The sequence below is a fragment of the Mus caroli genome, chromosome 5 (assembly GCF_900094665.2).
Source record: "Mus caroli chromosome 5, CAROLI_EIJ_v1.1, whole genome shotgun sequence".
Lineage (NCBI taxonomy): Eukaryota > Metazoa > Chordata > Mammalia > Rodentia > Muridae > Mus > Mus caroli.
The window spans coordinates 56,164,968-56,170,967 of NC_034574.1; positions in this window are offsets into that span (position 1 = coordinate 56,164,968).

Genomic DNA, 6,000 nt, shown 5'->3' on the forward strand with positions numbered 1-6,000 from the left:
ATGCTTCTTCCAGAGTACATTCATGCAGAACTATAGATGTATTTTTGTTTTAACATATACATGCATCGTTATATTTAAAAGATATGAACTTGTTGATAACGTATCTCTAAAGTCTAAAATAGTCATTCATTATGTTTGGCTTAAATTATCAAATTTGCATTGAAAATGGAGAAAATGCTTTTCTGCTACCCCCAATCCTATATTCTCGTGTGGAGGGAGAGTAACCCTTCCTGCTCCCACCCCCCACACCCATGGCATCCAGTCAGCCCAGTGATAGGGATAAGTTACTGGGTGCACTTGGAAGGCATCATCAGCCTCAGGGACCCTGCGCTTTCTGTAGGCTGCCATTCAGAAACTAGAAATCTGTTCTACTCCTCCTAGCTGAGAAACCCTGGGAAATCTCAATCTGTGTGCAATTTTCCATGCCTGACATGCTGTCTAAACTAATAAAAGTAGTATTTGTCATCATTTTGTCTGATTCCTATCAGTCTGCCCATTCATTTCAAACTAATTACGACATTTAGGGTATTGGAACAAATGATGTTTTATGGTAGAGAATAGTCAGGAAAAGGAACAGTTTTGATTGGTAACTCAAAAAAAAAAAAAGTCTTTTTTTAAACAAGAGACATTTAAGCTGAGAAATGAAGGAGTGGGAGTGAGCAGGGCACCGTGCATAAACAGGGGAGGCGAAGATGTGTTTCAGGCAAAGAACAACATTTGGGAAACCTTAGAGGGAGCAAAATGCAGGAAACTTAGAGGAAATAAAAGAAAAACATACAAAACAGAACAAGTGGGAAGAGTAGGCTGCAATAATAAGTAACGTCTTGCAGGCCACACACAGCGGGTGGGATTTTATAAGAAAGAAATACGAAGGTTTAGAGGGATTTAAGAAGGAAAACCATAGTTATTTTAATTTGTGCATTTTATGTAATCTTCAGTTCCTGATAGAAAGTATTTCAGCTGGATAGATTTCAACACACGGAGGTGTGATTGCAAAGGAATTAATTGTGTGTGTGCATGTGTGTGTGTGTGTGTGTGTGTGTGTGTGTGTTTGTAGAAATAAATGCAACCTCCATCCCCAAATACCTAGTTCCTAAATCTAGTTTAGAAGACAAAAAAAGAAAAGGATAAAAATGTCCCAGCTTCTCATGAAAGTTTTTGTTGATCTGGGAAAAGAGATGCTAACTCAGTATTTCTTTGTAGCTAAGCATGCCAGGAATCAGGGCATAGATTGAAAAGTTCTTCAGTTGCCGCCTTAGTACAGTGGTTGCTTTTACTCACACACCAGCCTTATCGCTGTTCTTCCTTTAGGAAACAAATCCCCATGTCAGTGTTTTTCTATCTGGAAAGGTAATATTGGTTTTTTTTTTTTTTTTTTTTTTTTTTGGTATTTTTTTTTTTCTTTAAAATACATGGTGCCACTCCTCTGTGAGCGAAGTCTGACACAACATCTCAGTTCTGCCCTACAGCAGGTGCAGACCTTCAAAGCCATACACGCAAGCTTGCGCTTTCTTCTCTCCACATGGTTTCTGTAGTATCCAGTGTGATGGTTTTATATTTTTTCCTGTGGAAGTGCTCACATCCTCACTACAGTAGCTTTGGTCTGGTTTAGCAATCAAAACACAAAGTCTGCCCTGTAGGTTTTGTGAGCGTTTTAAGAAAGTCCCGGTAGTCACACCTGATTGAGCTGTTCTTTCTTCTACCTAAAGAGGACCTACCCCTCATCTATTCACTGAGCTGTAAATGCTTAGATGTTGATTTTTCAATAGTTTCTAGAGCACCAGAGAGAATTTTCTTCCATTGATTCCCCCCAGGGGGGTGGGGAATTCCAAAGAATAAAACACCTCTGAAACTAATCTCTTCTCTCTATGCTCAGGATAAAGACAGTTTTTACTAGGCAATATGTTTTAAAACCACCCATTTGTCTCATTTGATCATCTTCATGAAGTACATAGTACATAGCATGCTTGCCAATAAGAGACAGTGCATCTCATAAGTAATCAGATAGGCAAATGCTTTATCTTTATTTAGTGCTTCTCCACTCTTAATTTTATTTTGAATTTACCCTGCCCCTAGTTAGACTATATATGGGTCCCTCTGACTTCCCATCTTGTGTCTATGATAAAAATATGCTTATCTATGTGAAATATTTACTCTGATCTAACATACAAGACAGATATCAGTTAGTTGTGCACAAAGTTTATTCATCTTCTCAGTGCCATTTCTCCAAAAGCCTGGGATAATGGGTAGGGCAGGGAGGGCTACATGGTTCCTTTCCCTCTACTGGACACCTAGCTGCTGTTACTCCACCAGGGTCAGGCCAAGGGAAGACTGAGACTGAGAAACAAGCCAGTGTTTTAGGCTGTGAATGCAGTTCTAATTGTTTGGTACTTTCACTTTCAACTCCACCCCCACTCACACACACACCCTTTATCTCCAACTCTGGTGTGGGGATGCTGGGAATACTCTGTCAGCAGCTTCTAACATCCCTTTTAAGCCCTTTAAAACATTTTTTGTTTGTTTAATAAACCTACTGTCTTCTACAGACACCATAGATAACACATTTAAGAAAAACAATACAAACTTTCAGCAAAGTCTACTATTTGGTAGACGTGGGTTAGAATAGCAGCATAACATTCTGCCAAGATGAGCATCCTCGTAGAATGCATGTTCTTGTAGGTGACATAACTCCTAAAGTCTACCCAATCCCCCAAACCAGTAGACCAACTATCTCTTTAATCTTCACATCAGCTTTAGGGTTTGCATTGCAGTATTGGTCTCATTTCCAAGCTGATGGTTCCTAAAGGTATAAGAGTTTATGTAACCTATACAAAGTCACCCAAGCTGTAAATGGTAGAGCTGCCACTAAAACCAGATAGCACTGTGGATACAGAGTGTAGTTCACTATAATTACTACATTGGCTTATCTCCCTGGAGATGCAGTGTTATTAGTTTAACTGGTGACTGGAACTAGGCTGTTTTTTTTTTTTTTTCATCCATCAGCATGTTGCCCAGATAACAGACTTTAACAGCAGCTTTCATCTTGGTTATTGATAGACATCTTCCACTGAGTGAGACATGTTCTGGGGACAGGCCTACACATGACTATAATCATTTTATTGAACAATGTGGAACAAGAACAAGAACCAAGTCTTCAAAGTATTCTGCAAAGAATTCTAGTTGCTACTTTACGCATATTTTTACACATTTTATCCATAGTACAGCCAGTCACACCCTGATTAAAATCTCTGTTGATTGTCAAAGAAAACCACCCTTTATTTAGCTATGGTTCCTTAAAGCTAAGCTACAAATGTTGAATACTAGTTTACATACTAGTTTCTGTGAGTGCCAGAAATTATTACTCATACCAGCTCATGAGAAAGAAAAATCGAATGAGTCAGTCACATCATTGGGAAGGTCATGCACAAACCACACCAGCATCATGTAACATCAAAGTAAATATGCTAGCCATGTAAGCAAGATAGCCTGTGGGAGCACTGAGCATATGGAGGATCCTGGATCACAGGCTATAGGGATGTCAGTAACAGGAGAGGAGAGAGAACTCAGCTTGAATCCAAGCCCTGTTATTATAATAACAACTATAATGATAATTGTTATTAGTAATGTAGAATACCAAGATAAGTTCAAGAAGCAAGAGAGAGAGCCACAACAAGCACTTTATTAATGGTTTAGGTGAATAAGACAGATAGATCAGCAGATGCTCACAGAGTTCTTTCTCATGACCCTGTTGGCAACATAAAAGAGGCATTTCCAACCTAGAGTCTCATTTCAGATCTCTGTGTGAGGCTTTAGGAAGAGAGGGGCTACTTGGTTAAATAACCCTGGAAAACACTTCAATTAATACTCTCTCCTGAAGATTTAATGACACACATCATACTAAAGTCTTCCAGGAAATCCCGTAGAGAGCAGACCTGACATAATCCTATTTAATTTAGTACTCCCTGGATTCATTTAATCAAGACACGGAACTTATGTTACTGAACTACACTTTCAAAACTGCTGATCTCTGTTAAGAATGGTTACTGCTTTTGCAAAGAATCAGGGTTTAGTTCCCAGCACCTACATGGTGCCTCATAACCATCATTAATTCCAGTTCTAGAGGATCTATCATCCTCTTTTGTCCCCTATGGGTACAAGGTACTTGTACTTACATGCAGGCAAAATCCTCTCATACTTAAAATAGATAAACATTTGTTTGCTTCAGCTGCTATTCAGGAGGCTCTATGTTAATATCTCTTCTAAAAAGCCAATTCTAAATAATTATGGAACCCAATAGCCAATCGATGGTAGTTATAGAAGATTATTGAAGATTCTGCTTGCACAAAAACTATTGAAATTGTTTTATGGAGAGTAGTTAATAGGAAATTATGTCTATCTGTCTATCTATCTATCTATCTATCTATCTATCTATCTATCTATCTATCAACCTATCTGTCAATCAGTCTACCATCTATCTCTATTTTTGAAATATTGCTAAGCAGCCTAAGCTGACCTCAAACTTGCAATCCCCCTGCCTCTTTTCTGCCTCCCAAGTGCAGGGATAGTAAAGCATTGCCCACCATGCCCTATTAGAAATGATCTTTCTCTGAGCAGCAGTGGCACACGCCTTTAATCCCAGCACTTGGGAGGTAGAGATTTCTGAGTTAGAGGCCAGCCTGGTCTACAGAGCGCATTCCAGGACAGCCAGGGATATACAGGGAAACCCTGTCTCAAAAAACCAAAACAAACAAAAAAAAAAAAACAAAAACCAACAAAACAAAACAAAACAAAACAAAAGGATCTTTCAAATGCTACCTATGTCCAGACAGTTTAAAGAACTGTTCAATGTCCATAGTCTTCCAACTAGAAATTAAGTTCAGTCTTGCACATGGACCTGGTTAGGTCAACCCAGCTCCTCATGGAAATGGAAACAGGTAGTCCCTAAAGATAAAGTGAAGACTTTATATTCACTTCATATAATTTAAATAATAGAAATATTTTAAATAATAGTTTCCAAGTCCAAGCTACTCATATCCAAAAAGTAACTAAGATCATAATGTTCTGTATCATAGAAAATTCAGTTTCAACTATTCTTAAGTGGGTTAAAACAATGTGATATCTCATTAAAATGGTGACAAGGGCATGGATATGGGAAGGGAGATAGCTAACATTAAAGTCCATTTGAGGGATAGTAAGGAAAGCAAATATAATAAAATTTCTAAAGTATATACACATATAAAGGCAATCTAAATGAAATCGTTAACTAATGGGGAGAGATGCAAAGCTTCCACTGGACATCTCTTGTTACCAGATGAAGCTTCCCTTACAGGGAATGGCTACATCTAATTCAGTTGTTGGCCAAAGGGGTCCAGTGGAAAACTTCCAGACAATCTAGACTGCCTACAGAAAGTACAAAGAAAAAGAAAGTGTACTCTCTCTGCCTGTTTGCTTTTGATGGCAAGTCCATTTCTTCGCTGGCATTAAAGCCTACTTCTTTGGGATTCTGGAATATACTGAAGACTAACAGAATCATCTAGTCTTATGGACAGAACAACTCCTGGATTCTTCAATCTTCCATTAGTAGATAGCTATTGTTGGGCTTGCTGGGACAGACTGTATAAGCCATTATAATCAATCCCCTTTATCTCTATCATCTCTCTCTCTCTCTATATATATATATATATATATATATATGTATATATATATATATACTCCACTGGGTATATATATATAACATATATATATATATTATATACACACACGCATATATATAATTCTATTAGTTCTGTTTCTCTAGAGAACTCTTACTAATACAGGTTTTGATGTCAGGCATGTTTCTATAGCAGAAGTATACGGAAGGATATTTTAAGCATCTGGAATAGGCTTTCCAACTAACCAACAAAACACCTACAGTTACTGAAACCTCTCCAGTTACTGAAACCTCTCTTAAAAGAGAGTGTTGAAATGAATCAACCTCTATCAATGAATTAGTGATAACAT